Here is a 19,485-nt window from a genome sequence, read left to right as displayed (position 1 = left end):
CTGGTATTGCTTATAATCTGAGGTATTATTTTGTTGTCACAATTTAAGTTGTTTTTATTGCATAGAAATAAATCAAAAATCCCTTCCGGACGTCACCTAAACTCAAGCCCTGGTTACAGCCCTGCCTGTGTTTTATATACACTGATTATACCAAACATTAAGAACACCTGCTCTTTCCATGACATAGGCTGACCAGGAGAATCCAGGTGAAAACTATGATCCCTTATTGATGTCGCTTGATAAATCCAAAGGGGGACACAAGTAAAAGAAGGATTTTTAAGCCTTGACAATTGAGACATGGATTGTGTATGTGTGCCATTCAGAGGGTGAATGAGCATTACACAATGTAAGTGCCCTTGAATGGGGTATGGTACAAGCTACCAGGATCACCTGGCACCGGGTGGTGCAACTCAATATTAGGAGGGTGTTCCTAATGTTTGGTATAATCAATGTATATTTCCGCACTAGGAGATTGGAGTAATACTGTGAAATTTTGAAAATTATGATAATGCCCTTTTAGTGTAAGAGCTGTTTGAAAAGATTGCCTAAAAGTTCAGCCTGATTTGGTGGGATGGAGTTTTGGCCTGCCTGTTGACATCAGCAATAAGAGAGTTCCCAGACAGTCCTCAGACCAATAAGAGAGTTCCCAGACCGTCCTAGCAAAATTCTTGCTTGAGAAATTAGTCTTTGCCAAGAAGCAATTTTGGCATATTTTTTACCATTTCATTGAAAACAATCACAGTAAGGTACTTAATTGTATATCACTCGCTAATGTCCAGTCCCTAGATAACAAGGTTGACTAAATCAGGGCAAGGGTTGCTTTCCAGAGAGACATCAGGGATTGTAACATACTCTGTTTCAGAGAAACATGGCTCTCTCGGGATATGCTGTCGGAGTCGGTACAGCCACCTGGCTTCTCAATACATTGTGCTGACAGGAATAAACACCTCTCCGGGAAGAAGAAGGGCAGTGGTGTTTGTTTCATGATTAACGACTCATGGTGTAAATGTAACAACTCAAGTCCTTTTGTTCAAGCCGATACCACGACGGCCCTCAAGGAATTTCACTGGACTTTATGCAAACTGGAAACTATATATCCTGAGGCTGCATTTATTGTAGTCTGGGATTTCAACAAAGACAATTTGAGAACAAGGCTATCTGAAATCAACATATCAACTGTAGCACTCGCACTGGAAAAACACTGGACCATTGCTACTCTAACTTCCGCAATGCTTACAAGGCCGTCCCTTGACTATTAAAACCTACCCTAACCAGAAACCATGGATAGATGGCGGCATTTGCGCAAAACTGAAAGTGCGAACCACCGCATTTAACCATGGAAAGACGACTGGGAAAATGGCCGAAATATAAACAGTGTAGTTATTCCCTCCGCAAGGCAATCAAACAAGCAAAATGTCGGTACAGAGACAAAGTGGAGACGCAATTCAACGGCTCAGACACTAGACGTATGTGGCAGGGTCTACAGACAATCATGGACACAGAAGTCTTGCTTCCAGACAAACTAAACACCTTCTTTGCCCACTTTGAGGAAAATACAGTGCCACCGACTTGGCCCGCTACCAAGGACTGTGGGCTCTCCTTCTCTCTGCATCCCTAGCCGCATACTCAGAGCATGCACAAGCTGGTGTGTTTATCCCAGTCTGCTGTCCCCACATGCTTCAAGATGGCCACCATTGTTCCTGCACCCAAGAATGCAAAAGGTAACTGAACTAAATTACTATTCTGTCATCACAAAGTGCTTTGAGAGTAGTCAAGGATCATATCACCTCCACCTTACCTGTCACCCTAGTCCCACTTCAATTTGCTTACCGCCCCAATAGGTCCACAGACAATGCGATTGCCATTACACTGCACACTGTCCTATCACATCTGGACAAGAGGAATACCTATGTAAGAATGCTGTTCATTGACTATAGCTCAGCATTCAACACCATAGTACCCTCCATGAGGCCCTAAGTCTCAACCCCGCCCTGTGCAATTGGGTCCTGGACTTCCTGACGGGCCACCCCCAGGTGGGTGCCCCCGCCTGTACTCCCTGTTCACCCATGACTGCGTGGCCATGCACGCCTCCAACTCAATCATCAAGTTTGCAGACGACACAACAGTGGTAGACTTGATTACCAATGATGACGAGACAGCCTGCAGGGAGTAGGTGAGGGCTCTCGGAGTGTGGCGTCAGGAAAATAAACTCTCACTCAACGTCAACAAAACAAAGGAGATGATTGTGGACGTCAGGAAACAGCAGAGGGAGCACCCCCCTATCCACATCGACGGGATACCTAAAAACCTCACAAACTTGTACAGATGCACAATTGAGAGCATCCTGTCGGGCTGTATCACTGCCTTGTACGGCAACTGCACCGCCCACAACCGCAGGGCTCTCCAGAGGGTGGTGCGGTCTGCACAACGCATCACCGGGGGCAAACTACCTGCCCTCCAGAACACCTACAGTACGCGATGTCACAGGAAGGCCAAAAAAGGACAACAACCACCCGAGCCTCTGCCTGTTCACCCCGCTACCACACAGAAGGCGAGGTCAGTACAGGTGCATCAAAGCTGGGACCGAGAGACTGAAAAACAGCTTCTATCTCAAGGCCATCCGACTGTTAAACAGCCATCACCAGCATAGTGGCTGCTACCTACATACAGACTTGAAATCATTGGCTACTTTAATAAATGGAACACAAGTCACTTTAATAATACCACTTTAATAATGTTTACAAATGTTATACTACTCATCTCATATGTATGTACTGTATTATATGCTATCTATTGCATCTTAGCCTGTGCCACTCTGTCATTGCTCATCCATATATTTATATATTCTTATTCCATTCCATTCCTTATTCCATTAGGTATTTGTTGTGGAATTGTTAGATATTACTTGTTAGATATTGCTGCACTGTCAGAACCAGAAGCACAAGCATTTTTGCTACACTCGCAATAACATCTGCTAACCATGTGTATGTGACCAATACAATTTGATTTGATATGATTTTGTTACCCAGCAATGATTTGATATTTAGATCAAAACAGCTGATTTGGACCTTTGAACAAACACTTGCCATTACCCCAATGAAACAGACTTAGCTACATAAATGTGATAACTTTTAAGATGTGCATAATTTTTTATGACCTAAAACTATCAATTTCCAATAGAACAATGTAAACTAAATTGACTCACACTAGCCAGGTGACTAAAATGGTTGACTCTGGGTGGAAACATCTCTCATAATTCTCATGTTGAAGGAAAGAGCATTTGCAGCAATACTCCATAAACTCTCAGTGTTATCTCTGGACATTGACTTGTAAATTGTAAGCATAACTATCCATCATGAGGAAACAGCTTGTAATTCATAGAAATCCATTTAAAAGCCTCATGGGGACATCTGAGCAGGAGACTTTCAGCATCAAATCCCCCCACAATCAATAAATGCAGCTCAAAAAAGGAATTCTCCGGTTGAAACATTATTGAAGATTTATGATAAAAACATCCTAAAGATGGATTCTATACTTTGTTTGACATGTTTCTATGAACTGTAATATGACATTTCGTCTGAACTTTCGCCTGGACTTGCCCGCGCCTCGTGAGTTTGGATTGTGTACTAAACGCGCAAACAAAAAGGAGGTATTTGGACATAAATGATGGACTTTATCGAACAAATCAAACATTTGTTGAGGAACTGGGATTCCTGGGAGTGCATTCTGATGAAGATCATCAAAGGTAAGTGAATATTTATAATGCTATTTCTGACTTCTGTTGACTCCACAACATGGCCCATATCTGTATTGCTTGTTTTGGTCTCTGAGAGCTATACTCAGATTATAGCATAGTGTGCTTTTTCGGTGAAGTCTTTTTGAAATCTGACACAGCGGTTGCATTAAGGAGAAGTTTATCTAAAGTTCCATGCATAACATTTGTATTTTCATCGACATTTATGATGAGTATTTCTGTAAATTGATGTGGCTCTTTGCAAAATCACTGGATGTTTTGGAAGCAAAACATTACTGAAGGCAACGCGCCAATGTAAACTGAGATTTTTTGATATAAATATGAACTTTATCGAACAAAACATACATGTATTGTGTAACATGAAGTCCTATGAGTGTCATCTGATGAAGATCATCAAAGGTTAGTGATTAATTTTATCTCTATTTCTACTTTTAGTGACTCCTCTCTTTGGCTGGAAAAATGGCTGTTTTTCTGTGACTAGGTGCAGACCTAACATAATCGTTTGGAGTGCTTTCGTCGTAAAGCCTTTTTGAAATCGGACACTGTGGTTGGATTAACAACAAGTTTATCTTTAAAATGGTGTATAATACTTGTTTGTTTGAGGAATTTTAATTATGAGAGTTCTGTTGTTTGAATTTGACGTCCTGCACTTTCACTGGCTGTTGTCATGTCGATCCGATTAACGGGATCTCAGCCGAAAGAAGATAAACACCATGGGACCACGCAACCGTCATACCGCTCAGGAAGGAGACGCATTCTGTCTCCTAGAGATGAATGTACTTGGTGCGAAAAGTGCAAATCAATCCCAGAATAACAGCATGGGACCTTGTGAAGATGCTGGAGGAAGCAGGTTCAAAAGTATCTATATCCACAGTAAAATTAGTCCTATATCGACATAACCTGAAAGGCCGCTCACCAAGCAAGAAGCCACTGCTCCAAAACCACCATAAAAAACCCAGACTACGGTTTGCAACTGCACATAGGGACAAAGATCGTACGTTTTGGAGAAATGTCCTCTGGTCTGATGAAACAAAAATAGAACTGTTTGGCCATAATGACCATCATTATGTTTGGAGGAAAAAGGGGGAGGCTTGCAAGCCAAAGAACACCATCCCAACCGTGAAGCACGGGGTTGGCAGCATCATGTTGTTGGGGTTCTTTGCTGTCGGAGGGACTGGTGCACTTCACAAAATATATGGCATCATGAGGGAGGAAAATTAAGTGGATATATTGAAGCAACATCTCAAGACATCAGTCAGGAAGTTAAAGCTTGGTCGCAAATGAGTCTTCCAAATGGACAATGACCACAAGCATACTTCCAAAGTTGTGGCAAAATGGCTTAAAGACACCAAAGTCAAGGTATTGGAGTGGCCATCACAGAGCCCTGACCTCAATCCCATAGAAAATGTGTGGGCAGAACTGAAAGAGTGTGTGCGAGCAAGGAGGCCTAGAAACCTGACTCAGTTACACCAGCTCTGTCAGGAGGAATGTGCCAAAATTCACCCAACTTATTGCGGGAAGCTTGTGGAAGGCTACCCGAAATGTTTGATCCAAGTTAAACACTTTAAAGGCAATGCTACCAAATACTAATTGAGTGTATGTAAACTTCTGACCCACTGGGAATGTGATGAAAGAAAGAAAAGCTGAAATAAATCCTTCTCTCTTTTATTATTCTGACATTTCACATTCTTATAATAAAGTGGTGATCCTAACTTACCTAAGACAGGGAATTTTTACTTGGAATAAATTACAGGAATTGTGAAAAACTGAGTTTAAATGTATTTGGCTAAGGTGTATGTAAACTTCCGACTTCAACTGTAGGTACAGAAAAAATCCTGCCTCAAGATACAACTGCATCCGGCCTCAAGATACAACCGCCTCGTGACTACATAAAGATGCACTGTAATGTATAAGATGGCATAGATAGGTCACATCAGTTCAATGGCGATAAATATGATAACCAGTACCTCTAACATATTGGGAACAATAAAGCATCACAGATATCAGGCATATTGGAGTGTGCATTTATGAAAATCACATGCATTTATGACATCACAGATAGATGTCATTAATGCAAATTTGAAAGACAAGTGAGCAAGGAGCTCCAATTGAATGTCAAGATGTGTTCACATTACATTCATCAACTGATCATTTTCCAGATATTGTGTGATGTGCATGTTTCCAAGTAACATCCTTCATGGTTACATCAATATCCATGTATCATTGGTCATGTTTACACTTCAACAACAGCCCACTATTGTGTAATATCACTGTTGTCAAGGAAATAATATACATACTGCATAGCCAATGTTTTGTATGCTATAGAGATTATTGTTCTATTATATTTTGCAAATGCATGAGGAATGCAGGTAGGAAATGTTCTAATTGGGAGTAAACTGTTAAAACAAATGCCCTGTCTTAATCTACACTCAGTCCTGAAGGGTATTCAACATTTCCTCTATGGAAAAACAAACTTTGATACTGTGATAATTTTGATATGGAAAACTACTGTTCCCTAAAAATGACACTCTTATGATCCTTTTGTTCCTGTCAGAGATTTCAAGACAGCTTCAGTATTTGAACCACACACACCTGTAAAAGCAGTAATAGGGGGAATGTTTCCATTGTTTCTTGATTGACATTCAAGTGGTTTTAAATAAGTGTCACTGCCACGGAAAAACTAAGTGACAGTAATGCATCCTGACAGGAGAAAATCTAGGGCACTCCTAAGAGTTACATTTCCATTACATATTCCCATTTCCCATTAAACTGAACAAAAACAAACCAGGGCATCAAAGAATGATACGTGCACAAATGAGACTGGGACTGTTTTCATTTGAGACCCATTCTTCGATAATGGCCTCCAGACATGTTGAGCATGGTAATTGAGTGCTACTAGCCTAAACATTTATACAAAAGCCCTTTTATTGTGAGAATGGTCTCATATCCTTGAGGTAAACATGTCACATTGTGTTGCTGTGTACATGGAGCCAAGTAATTATATAGATTTGTGCACACGTCATTATTACAAACACAGGCCTATTACATTTTTTCCAAAAGTCATTGCTAAATGTCGTTCAATCTATTCAATCATGCATTTAATACTCAACTCTTCCGAAATGTATATCTGGTTGCAGGAAAGTACATTACAGAAGATTCAACAAATTCTGATCAACTATCATCAGACAATTGGGTTGACTTTTCCCCCTTAGACAATTACTGCCAATGCAACTGCAATTAATATAGATCTACAGTATGAGAGACAGGCAGTGTCCAATCATTAACGTCATTGTAAGGTTAATTTATAATCAACGCAGTTTTAAATCACACTCCAACCTGATAATTTATGGATGATGAGAGTAAAATTCTACAGAAATTAGTCATCACTTAAGAGTTCAACTGCTGTAATGTCTAGGGCTAGGAATCGCCATGGACCTCACGGTAAGATATTATCACAATATTTTGGTGCCGATACTATATGTATGCGATTCTCACAATACTATCTATATATTGCGATTTGATATTGTGATTTTATTGCGTGTTCCAAACATATTGCTTACCATATGTCTGCTGCAGAGGGACAAGACAGAGTTTTGATCAGTCATGGAAATAAAAGTGATGAAAACAAATTAACTCCCTGTTTAAAAAGAAGATGGAGAATGAGAAGTGAAGAACAAATACTGGAGTTCTGGTGTAGGTACAGTCAAATAATGCAAAAATGTTTTTCTGTTATTTTTAAAACGATACAATATACAGTACCAATCAAGCGTTTGGACACACCTACTCATTTTTTAAATTTTTTTTATTTTTTATTTTTTATTCTACATTGTACAATAATATTGAAGATATCAGAACTATGAAATAACACATGTGGAATCATGTATTAATCAAAAAAGTGTTAAACAAATCAAATTATATTTGATATTTGATATTCTTCAAAGGAGCCAACCTTTGTGTTGATGACAGCGTGGCAAACTCTTGGCATTCTCTCAACCAGCTTCATGAGGTAGTCCACAGTCACCTGGAATGCATTTCAATTAACAGGTATGCCTTGTTAAAAGTTAATTTGTGGAATTTCTTTCCTTCTTAATGCGTTTGAACCAATCAGTTGTATAGTGACTAGGTAAGGAAGATAGCCAGCCCTATTTGGTAAAAGACCAAAAGTCCATATTATGGCAGCTCAAATAAGCAAACAGAAACATCAGTCCATCATTAAATAAAATCCATCATTACTTTAAGACATGAAGGTCAGTCAATATGGAATAGTATCTTCACAGTCACAAAAACCATCAAGCACTATGACGAAACTGTCTCTCATGAGGACCACCACAGGAAAGGAAGACCCAAAATTACCTTTGCTGCAGAGGATATGTTCATTAGAGTTACCAGCCTCAGAAATTGCAGCCCAAATAAATGCTTCACGGAGTTCAAGTAACAGACACATCTCAACATCAACTGTTCTGAGGAGACTGCGTGAATCAGGCCTTCATGGTTGAAATGCTGCAAAGAAACCACTACTAAAGGACACCAACAAGAAGAAAATACTTGATGGGGCCAAGAAACACGAGCAATGGACATTAGACAGGTAGAAATCTGTCCTTTGGTCTGATGAGTCAAAATTTGAGATTTTTGGTTCCAACTTCCTTGTCTTTTTGAGGCGCGGAGTAGGTGAACGGATGATCTCTGCATGTGTGGATTCCACTGTGAAGCATGGAGGAGGAGGTGTGATGGTGTGGGGGTCTTTGCTTGTGACACTGTTAGTGATTTGTTAAGAAGGCAAACTTAACCAGCATGGCTATCACAGCATTATGCAGCGTTACGCCATACAATCTGGTTTGCTCTTAGTGAGACTATAATTTGTTTTTCAACAGGACAATGACCCAAAACACACCTCCAAGCTGTGTAAGGGCTATTTGGAGAGTGATGATGCTGCATCAGATGACCTGGCCTCCACAATCACCCAACCTCAAACCAATTGAGATGGTTTGATATGTGTTGGACTGCAGAGTGAAGGAAAAACATGCCATCAATTGCTTAGCATATGTGGGAACTCCTTCAAGACTGTTGGAAAAACATTCCTTATGAAGCTGGTTGAGAGAATGCCAAGAGTGTGCACAGCTGTCATCAAGGCAAAGGGTGGCTACTTTGAAGAATCTGTAATATAAAATATATTTTGATTTGTTTAACACTTTTTTATTACTGCATGATTCAACATGTGTTATTTCATTGTTTGACGTCTTGTTTTGATGTGAAAATAATGACCCTTGAAAGAGTAGGTGAGTCCAAATGTTTTAATGGTACTGTATATAAAGCAGATAGTCCAACACTTATCAAAATACTACATACACCTTTTAATCTGAGAAATGCCTTTCTCTTCTGTAAACCCCTTAACGATATGTGCCAAGTTATCGTGGGACATCTCTAGGCTCTGCCAGGCACTTCCTAAGGGGGGTAAAAGTAAAGATGACCTGTGTAGAGTTTACTGATGTTATCAGTGTTGTGAGGCTGGAACAACTGCCCCTGGTGTAACAAAAATAATGCACTTATTTTTTATCAAAGAACCGATAACTAAGCGATAACCACACAGTACTGGAGGGCAGGAACAAGCTGCTTAGCCTTTCTCTGGAGAATTATGTGTGGTTACATACAGAGCAGTGTTTTATAAAATAACTGAGCATCTGTCTAAGGTGTATTGAAAGGAAACCAGGGTCAACTTTGATGAGGCTCTATAAAACTGAAAACAATGTTGAACTAAACAGTAATGGTTTTGAGACGACTTACAGGGACCACATACAGTAATAAGCACACTTGGTGATTATCTCTTTAATCTTAGTATAAACAACCTCAATATCGCTCACATTTAGTGTATCCTACCTTTTTCATGGAAAGCAAAGGCTTGTTTTATATTGTAGTAGTCCTGGCCAGCAAATCTCTTAGCATCTAATAATCCCATTTAAACCAAATGGTTGCCATCAAGGCACAGAATATCTCAGTCTACCAGACTGTTCTAAAAGATGCAGTCCGAGCACAAGCTGTCTCACAACTCAATGACAAATGCGCATATAAATCTGAATTTTTAGAATCACAGCTTGAACAAGCAGCCAACCAACAGTCTGAGCAACCAACTGTTTGAGCAAAAATGATCTATACAGAGTCAGACCACGTCCATCATCATCATCTTAAGTGAGTAGCCATACTACTGTTTCTGGGTAGGTTGCTTACTTAACCACCCACCTCTTCTATACTCAACCCCAGTCGCATCCTGTCACATGGCTTGGAGCAGAGATCCCATTGCTTCCTTCCCATTGGTCCCCTCAGCTCCCAATATATCCTCCCAGTTGTCCTCCGCCCCCCACCGCTGCCACCATCAGCCATAACAGTAAGCCGTTAGACATTTCATTTTACACTAACTTAATGGAGCGGATGCACCTTTCTGTTCAATACGAGCGCTGTCAGGGTATCTAAGCAAAACGTCTCAGCTGTCACAAGTGTCAGGTGCAGCTGAATTATTTGTCATGCTAGGCCCGATAAAGGCCTGGTGGAGTGGGGTCTAGTGATTGCACCTGTAGACTCGGCGCTCCCTGCTCTTCAACTGAAATGTCACATGAATTATAATGCAAAGCTAACCTTTGTTACAAGTATTATTGTGCTTAGATGTTGGCTTGTCATACAGTTCAAAATATAATGCTTTCCTGACAACCTTTCCACTCATACACAAAATTGGGTAACACTTGACACCTAGCATCATAACAATTTATGACATGGTCATAAGCATGTCAAAATATGTCATAACAGCTGATATAACTTGCCATAACCTGTCCTAATATGGTCATAACACTGTCATGACCCATATATTTACACCTGTTGTGACATAGATTGTGTTATTGTATGGCTGGTTATGACACCTATATAAAGTGTCAAAATCCCACAAAACCGACCAAAGCAGTTATTCTATGGCTGGTTATGACACCTACGTAAGAGTCTCAAAACCCACATTTATTCAAATGTGTTTTTTCCATGCCAAGAAGTTTCCTTTCGTTTGAAAGTTTGATTTTCTTAAGTCCTTTGTGGCTGTTGTAATGAATTCTCATGTTTTTATAAAATCATATTTGAAGTAACTTGTAGAAAAAACACTTTATGACACTGTCATGAAGCATTATGACCATCCTGTGTCACTTTACTTGGACTAACAAAATACACTTTATGATACTGTCAAGTCACATTATGACCATCATAATCATATAATCCAGATAGGCCTATAACGTACATGACTTTATGTCAATCATCTGTCAAAAAGAGGGTGTCTTGTCCTGCTCCTGATATTGTATATAGCATACAAATACTGTTGACAAGTAGGCAATGGTTTAATGCAGGGCTCTCCAACCCTGTTCCTGGAAAGCTACCCCCCTGTAGGTTTTCACTCCAACCCTAATCTAGCACACCTGATTCTATGAATTAGCTGCTTGATGAACTGCATCGGGTTAGGCTTATTATGGATATAAAAAACACGCAAGAAAAGAATAGGCTGCTTTTAATCATAAAAGGTTGATCAAAGGGTCAACAAAGTATATATTCCCATCATCGTCATGTAAGGCGAAAGAGGAAATGTGCATCAAGACCATTATGGCTGGAAAGACAGTCTCTTGAGACATGTCCTTTGAACATAAGAAGGGTGTACTCCAACCCCAGTTGTAACTAACCCGATTCAGTTCATCAAGCAGCTAATTATTAGAATCAGGTGTGCTAGATTAGGGTTGGAGTGAAAACCTACAAGACGGTAGCTCTCCAGGAACAGGGTTGGAGTGAAAACCTACAGGACGGTAGCTCTCCAGGAAGAGGGTATGAGAGCACTGGTTTAATGGAATGTTTTGCCTTTTGTGGTAGGTTTTGTGGGTTTTTACACTCTAATCTAGGTGCCATAACAAGCCATAAAATAACTGCCGTGGTAGGTTTTGTGGGTTTTGACACTCTTATGTAGGTGCCATAATCAGCAATAAAATAACAAAATATACTGTATGATACAACAGTTCTAAATATATGTGTCATGACAGTGTTATAACCATATTATGACAGGTTATGACAAGTTATGTCAGCTGCAACCGGGAGTTTCCCAGGTAATCGAGTAAGAAGGCACACATAGTGAAGTTACTAGTGTGTTTGGTATGTGTTCCTATGCCATATAACATGTTAAGACTGGGACTTTTTAACAGTTCATGCCATGCCCTGAAAAATTGTGAGGCGAAAATTGCTGAATTGATACAGACATGATGGAGACACATTTCATTTTTCATGCTTGCCACTTTTCAAAAGTCAGAAGAATCCTTCCAAACACCCCTCTTTCTGAGGAACCCATACACTCAAAATGTGCTATCTAGAACCTAAAATGGTTTTTCGGTTGTCACCATAGGAGAACCCTTTGAAGAACAGTTTTAGTTTGAGGTAGAATGCTTTTGGGTTCCTTTTGAGTTCCATGTAAAAAAAAGTTGGCTGTCCCTTTTTGTTCCAGGTAGAACCCTTTTTGGTTCCATGTAGAACCCTCTGTGGAAAGGGTTCTACCTGGAACAAAAAGGGACAGCCAACTTTTTTCTAAGAGTGTCAGATGTCATTAAACTGCCAGTTTAAGCAATTGGAGCATGGAAAACGTCCTTCTCGTCAAAACATCAAAGGAGAATGCCTGCTGGTCTCTCTATCAAAGTATGTAGTGATGGCACAGCAATACTCCCCTAGGGAGATTTAACTACTTTTATTATTCATAAGAAGGTGTTCAGAAGAAAAATACCTGCACAGAAGGACTGAAAATAGCCTGGTTAAAAAGCCAAACAAGGCAAGTTTCTGAATATTAATGAAAGTACATCATTAGAAGTGTTGATACACTATTTACTGTATGTTTAAAGGGCCATACAAAAAAAATCTACTTCATATTCATCATCTCCAGCACCACCACAACATCAACATATGTGAAAATTGCGCATTTCTATGTTTTGTAGTAACAAAGATAGAGGAAGATAAGTGTTTCCAATTACATCATTGGTGCGCGTTGTGATTTTACCCAATTATGAGTAGACATTGCAAATTTCACATATGTTGATGTGGTGGTAGTGCTTTTTTATATATCCCTTTAAAGGCAAAGGCATTCCGGAATAAAAAATCTCTGCTGTCCTAGAAAATGCAACAACAAATGACATATATAGGGGACAATGGCATGTTGCTTTCTTCTCATTTTGAGGCAGTTAAGTGATTTCCATGGAAACAGCACCAGAAAAGCCCTAATGCAATACATTTATGATTGATGGATTTAAATAAAGGTGTGAAAAATGAACGTAATTACAGCTTATGTTAAAAGGGCTTATATGTTCCTAATGCAGAGAAATACTTCTTAGCTCGAGCTTTCCACAAAACTTGAATTCTAGCCTGTCTGCTAAAACTCATACGCACAAAGGGTGGACAATGTCATCTGTACATTCATGGAGCACTCCAGCTATTAAGTGAATAACTATAGAGATTCACTGTTTACGCATTAAAGAAATGCTTGGTTCAGTCTTTTTGCACATATTTCCAGTATTTGTCTGCTGGAAAGCCCCAATGTTGCTATTTGAAGTGCCTGGAGTTAAAGTTGAGTCAGCCTATGAGTGTAAGCCTTGCTTCAGCACAAAGTCACATGGAATCATTTCATCCTCCATGGTAATATGTGATGACAATGGAGTAAAACTCTGTCTATGCTAAGGTCTGAAGAACGTCCAATGTTATTTATAGTAGTTCTTCAAATCTATCCACACTTATCTGATGATGAATCAGTTATTCAGGATTGCAGTGTCTTTGAAGCACATTAGCAATTATGTCTCTTTGGATAAGATATGACTAGTGGCTATGGTGATCTTACAGCAAATGGTCAGTAACAACAACCACCAACCAAATAGATTTGGACATAGAAGATAAATCAGAGCTTTGTAAGTACTGGATCAGTAGAGCAGTAGAATTACAGGGAACATTTTAATGCAAATCAATTCACATGTGATAGTCTGACCTCTGAATAACCTCAGTGTTATTGAATACATCTGAAGACATTAAAGGAAAAGTCAAGTAAGAGAGGAACGTGTCTTCCATACAGCTTTTAACCTATGACATTTTATTACAAATAAAATGTATTTAAATTGTCCTCCTAGATAATCATGCCTATTTCTTAGCTCTAATGAAAATGACTATCTGAGATACAACAGCTTACAGTTGTCTGGAACAGAATGTCACATTAACACTGGACCGTCAGACTCTAAAGAAATGTCAGACATCTCAGAAGTGCCCTCAAATAAATAAAGCTAATCTGTCACGCACCACACATACATATGGCTTGCAGTGGTTTAAAGTGACTAAGTAAAAAAAATACTTTGAAGTACTAATTCAATCGTTTGGGGGGTATCTGTACTTTACTTGAGTATTTATATTTTTGACTACTTTTACTTTCACGCCACTACATTCCTGACGAAAATATGTACTTTTTACTCCCATACATTATCCCTGACACCCAAAAGTATGCATTACATTTCAAATACTCAGGCAGGACAGCAATAAGGTCCAATTTGCGCACTTATCAAAATAACAAGTGGTCGTCCCTACTGCCTCTGAATTGGCAAACTCACTAAACACAAATACTGCATGTGTAAATTATGTCTGAGTGTTGGTGTTTGCCCCTAACTTTCTGTAAATACATTTAAAAAAAGAAAACCGTGCTGTCTGGTTTGCTTAATGTAAGAAATTTGATTGATAGCATCTACTTTTACTCAATTGACAATTGACTACGTTTTCCACCACTGTACCTAAGTACATTTAAAACCAGACACTTTTAGACTTTTACTCAAGTATTATTTTACTGGGTGACTTTCACTTTTACTTGAGTAATTTTCTATTAAGGTATCTATACTTTTACTCAAGTATGACAATTGAGTACTTTTTCCACGACTGATGTCTTCTCTACAGGTGGCCAAGGTGCTTGGCGACAACACATTCTTGAACATCTGACTGGGCTTGGCTTCAGTCGCAAGCTATACTGACTGGCCTTGTTTGAGAAAATGTATCAATGCTTCTCTAAACTTGGGTTTTCTGAGATGTGTGATCCATGTGCCAGGCATAGGAGCAGCCAGTTGCATAGGTCCAGCAAGAAAAGCCGTGCCTTCTTTCTGTTTTCTCAACAATGTCTGGAGTCAGAAAAGCTCAGGCTGGCTCATTCAGAGGGCCCCATTCAGCCTTCAGCCGTCTGCCCGTCAGACAGGAAAGGTCACAACAGGTGTCCCACACTCTCCCTTTCAGAAGCACTTGGCTCACATCCATGGCTTCCTTAGTGAAGGCTATGCATCATTACCACACTTTAAATGTAGAAACATCCAAGAGGCTGAATCTTCAAACCATGTCCATTTCCCAGACACATCTCCCGCACTGCAGACTGCAAACCTATTCTCCTCGGTCTGAGACTTTGTTTTGTGTCCGTTAAAAAGGTTACTAGAGACTTACAGTCCATACAAAGACCTGTACAGAGCAAGCGGGCTGGAGTAGCAAACATTTCAAAGCGATACGTGTGTTCAGTTGGAAATATACTAGCTGCGACAAGTAGAAGTTACTGTAGGTAAGTCAAGTTTGAGTTACTTTTTTCTTAGTTTACCACTAGGTTTTGGAGGAAGATACTTCAAGGCGCCTGACACTACAGTAAATTGGAGCAGACCAGACACTTGCTGTAACTTTGTATTGGGAAGCTTTTATAAATCCGTACTCATCTGCATCATCATATGCTACCTGCATTACCATGACAATGCATCATCTTAAAGAACAACTTGAAAGACTTTACAAAGGTAAAAGGCTTATTATGGATATAAAAAACATGCAAGAAAGGAATAGGCTGCTTTTAATCATAAAAGGTTGATCAAAGGGTCAACAAAGTATATATTCCCATCATCGTCATGTAAGGCAGTCTCTTGAGACATGTCCTTTGAACATAAGAAGGGTGTACATTAGACTTAACAATAGGGAAGCTGTGCTACAAAGCATAATATAAGCTCTCAAGTGAATATCGTACCGCGACGACACTCAGTACATATATTACAATATGTCTTTGTCTGGGTTACATATGGAGAGTTCAGCTGAGGTGAAAGAGTAAGAAGAAATATATCCCTCCCATTGATGTGATGAATCTTAATGCGACAATGGTGACATGAGACAAATGTTTCATTTACATAGGCTCAATGTATATTTATGCAGTTTGCAAGCCTATATGTCAAATTCTAATTTCTACCGGAGCAAATGTTGCACCATATAATGTACCAATCCAGATTGATACAATAACAGTGCACTGTACAAAATGCATGAAACATGGCGGCGGCAGGTTCAGAGAATGGAATTGCAAAATGGATGAACGTCACTAAAATGGTAGAATGACCATAGTAAGGCAAAAAAAAGTATGGCAAAACAATGGTAGGCATATTACTAGGCTATACGTATCATTGAAAAGATAAACGCTATAACCCTCATGAATTACTTTATGTTACTGTATGGCGTGGCAAAACAAAGAAATGTGGCGATTTGTAAGATATTCTTTAAATATCTATACTTAGCATGTACATTTTACAAAGCAAAACATAAAACTTCACTGTAAGATCTCAATCAAACATTAATGGTAAGCAATATATTTAAAAGTATCATATTGGGCAAGACAATAATACTATATAATATTCAGAGGAAAAAGCCATTTGCTTGGAAATCAGACCGCATGCATGCTGCAACAATTCAAACATGCCAACACTCACTGGGTGCAACCTGCTAACGTGCCAAGTAGGTACCGATATAGCCATTCAAAAGGTTTCATCAACGGAACTGTGACAACAATGCACCACGTTCCATTCTGTCATCAAAATCACAGCACTCTGCGATCCTTTGTAAACCAACAAGAAAAAGGAGCGATGTTACTTTAATTTTCTGTCTTTGTTGCCAGCTGTGCATCCCAGGCAAACAACAAGGCAAGGGTTAAAAACTATACCATGCTCTCTCTACTATCAGCATGCCACGCCATTTTACCAGCTCTTTATTTTCCTGCCTAGCTTTTTTACCCTCACCAGCAGCAACTTCCTGTTCGCTAGAAATGGCATTCGCAGCGAGTGAAAGAAACAGAGAAAAACGTTACAACAACATTAATGAAAGGTCATTGTCTGGGGGCTTACCCTGGGTGAGATGGAAAGGGCCCGAACCCGTCAAAAACTATTGACCACGTCCGGGAGCAGGACCTGCAAGAAAAGAGAACAACAAAGACAGTTTGTGACAAAGCTGAGACGCTGCAGTCTTGGAGGAGTGAAATCAATTGTGACATTTTTCATTTATTTGTAAATGCCTCTTTGGCGGTACACTCACTCGAAACGACAGTTTATCTCTTACAGAATAAGCGAGGTGATGGTAAAAAAATAAAAATAATCCTGACATTTGCTTTAATGAGATGCTGCATTAGGGCCACTCTTACACTTTCCCCTTGCCCAGGAGCACGCCCTTCACTTTCAATCTCACACCCAAGTCATTTGGAAATTGTTAACCCTATAAAATACTACACTAACCCTTTTTATACTGCTTCCCTTAGACATTCTATGTACGGTTTGTAATGTCAGAACGACATTTGATCACTCAAAAGTCTATGGGATGATAGTGCTTTCCCAACCCGAATGAAATATATAGAAATACAAATGATGTTAAACTGTCTCTCCATATAATGACTTCAATACATTATTCCAGGTGTGATGGGCAGTTGCATTGTGGGTGACTTGTTTTCTGTGGTTTTACCTTGTTTTTCATTGTGATAGACTTGCCCTCACTACTTAGCTGTGATTAAATGGAAGTGTTACAGTCCTGTAAACTAAGACAATCCAGTTGGACTGGAAACAAACGTATGCACGGTAAAGTGAAGGACATCTGGTTTTCATATCATGATTAACGGCTTTCCATAATCAGAGCTTATAGTCATTATCAACTATTATCATTTGAACCATCATTATACGTTAAATGAATATCTAACTATCGACTTTTCAAGATACTAAAACAAATTGGTAAATATATGTAGAGATCAAGTATAGCTTAAGGGAAAGTTATAAAAGAGAGCAAACATCAAATGAAAATATAAAGCTGTGTATCAGTTCATCTACCGTGCCTTCAGAAAGTATTTACACTCCTTGACTTTTTCCACATTTTGTTGTGTTACAGCCTGAATTTAAAATGGATTCAATTGAGATTTTTTTGTCACTAGCCTACACACAATACCCCACAATGTCAAAGTGGGATTATGTTTTTATAAATTTTTACAAACAAATTAAAATGGCCAGTGATTTCTAGTCTATGCCAATAGGCAGCAGCCTCTAATGACTTTGTGATGGCTGTTAAACAGTCACACCCTTGTGTGTCCCCAGTGTTTAGGATCAGCGTAGTGGAGGTGATGTTTCCTACCTTCACCACCTGGGGGCGGCCCGTCAGGAAGTCCAGGACCCAGTTGCACAGGGTGAGGTTCAGACCAATGGCCTTGAGCCTAATGGTGAGCTTGGAGGGTACTATGATGTTGAACGCTGAGCTGTAGTCAATGAATAGCATTCTCACATAGGTGTTCCTTTTGTCCAGGTGGGAAAGGGCAGTGTGGAGTGCAATAGAGATTGCATCAACTGTGGATCTGTTGGTGCGGTATGCAAATTGGAGTGGGTCTAGGGTTTATGGGATAATGGTGTTGATGTGAGCCTTGACCGGCCTTTCAATGCATTTCACGGCTACAGATGTGAGTGCTACGGGTTGGTAGTCATTTAGGCAGGTTACCTTAGTGTTCTTGGGCACAGGGACTATGGTGGTCTGCTTGAAACATGTTGGTATTACAGAATCAGACAGGGAGAGTTTGAAAATGTCAGTGAAGACACTTGCCAATTGGTCAGCGGATGCTCGGAGTACAGGTCCTGGTAATCCTTCTGGCTCAGCAGTCTTGTGAATGTTGACCTGTTTGAGCTGTATTCATGCTTTGCCTGTTTGATGGTTCGTCGGAGGGCATAGCGGGATTTCTTATAAGCTTCTGGGTTAAAATCCCGCTCCTTGAAAGAAGCAGCTCTACCCTTTAGCTCAGTACAAATGTTGCTTGTAATCCATGGCTTCTGGTTGGGGTATGTACATACAGTAACTGTGGGGATGACGTCCTCAATGCACTTATTGATGAAGCCAGTGATTGATGTGGTGTACTCCTCAATGCCATCGGAAGAATCCCGGAACATATTCCCCTCTGTGCTAGCAAAACAGTCCTGTAGTTTAGCATCTGCTTCATCTGACAACTGTTTTATAGACCGAGTCACTGGTGCTTCCTGCTTTAATTTTTGCTTGTAATCAGTAATCAGGAGGATAGAGTTATGGTCAGATTTGCCAAATGAAGGGCGAGGGAGAGCTTTGTATGTGTCTCTGTGTGTGGAATAAAGGTGGTCTAGAAGTTTTTTCCCTCTGGTTGCACATTTAACATGCTGATTAAAGTCCCTGGCCACTAGGAGCACTGCCTCTGGATGAACATTTTCCTATTTGCTTATGGCGAAATACAGCTCATTGAGTGTGGTTTTAGTGCCAGCCTCGGTCTGTGGTGGTATGTAGGCAGCCATGAAAAATACAGATTAAAATTCTCTTAGTAGATAGTGTGGTCTACAGCTTATCATGAGATACTCTACCTCAGACGAGCAAAGCCTTGAGACGTCCTT

The 19,485-nt window shown here is 39.8% G+C and overlaps 1 protein-coding gene across 1 annotated transcript in view; it reads right to left on the bottom strand.

Annotated features, from left to right (window-relative positions):
• The window catches only part of naaladl2 (N-acetylated alpha-linked acidic dipeptidase like 2), a 336,716-nt gene extending 319,634 nt beyond the window's left edge, over nucleotides 1-17,082 (bottom strand). Inside the window, exon 1 of the mRNA XM_090235787.1 lies at nucleotides 16,954-17,082. The gene's annotated coding sequence lies outside the window, so the exon portion shown is untranslated. The remainder of the gene's footprint in view (nucleotides 1-16,953) is intronic.
• Nucleotides 17,083-19,485: the final 2,403 nt, after the last annotated feature.

Source organism: Oncorhynchus mykiss, chromosome 5, assembly GCF_057628025.1.
Source record: "Oncorhynchus mykiss isolate SJ-2025 chromosome 5, ASM5762802v1, whole genome shotgun sequence".
Lineage (NCBI taxonomy): Eukaryota > Metazoa > Chordata > Actinopteri > Salmoniformes > Salmonidae > Oncorhynchus > Oncorhynchus mykiss.
This window is presented reverse-complemented; position numbering and strand designations above follow the sequence as displayed.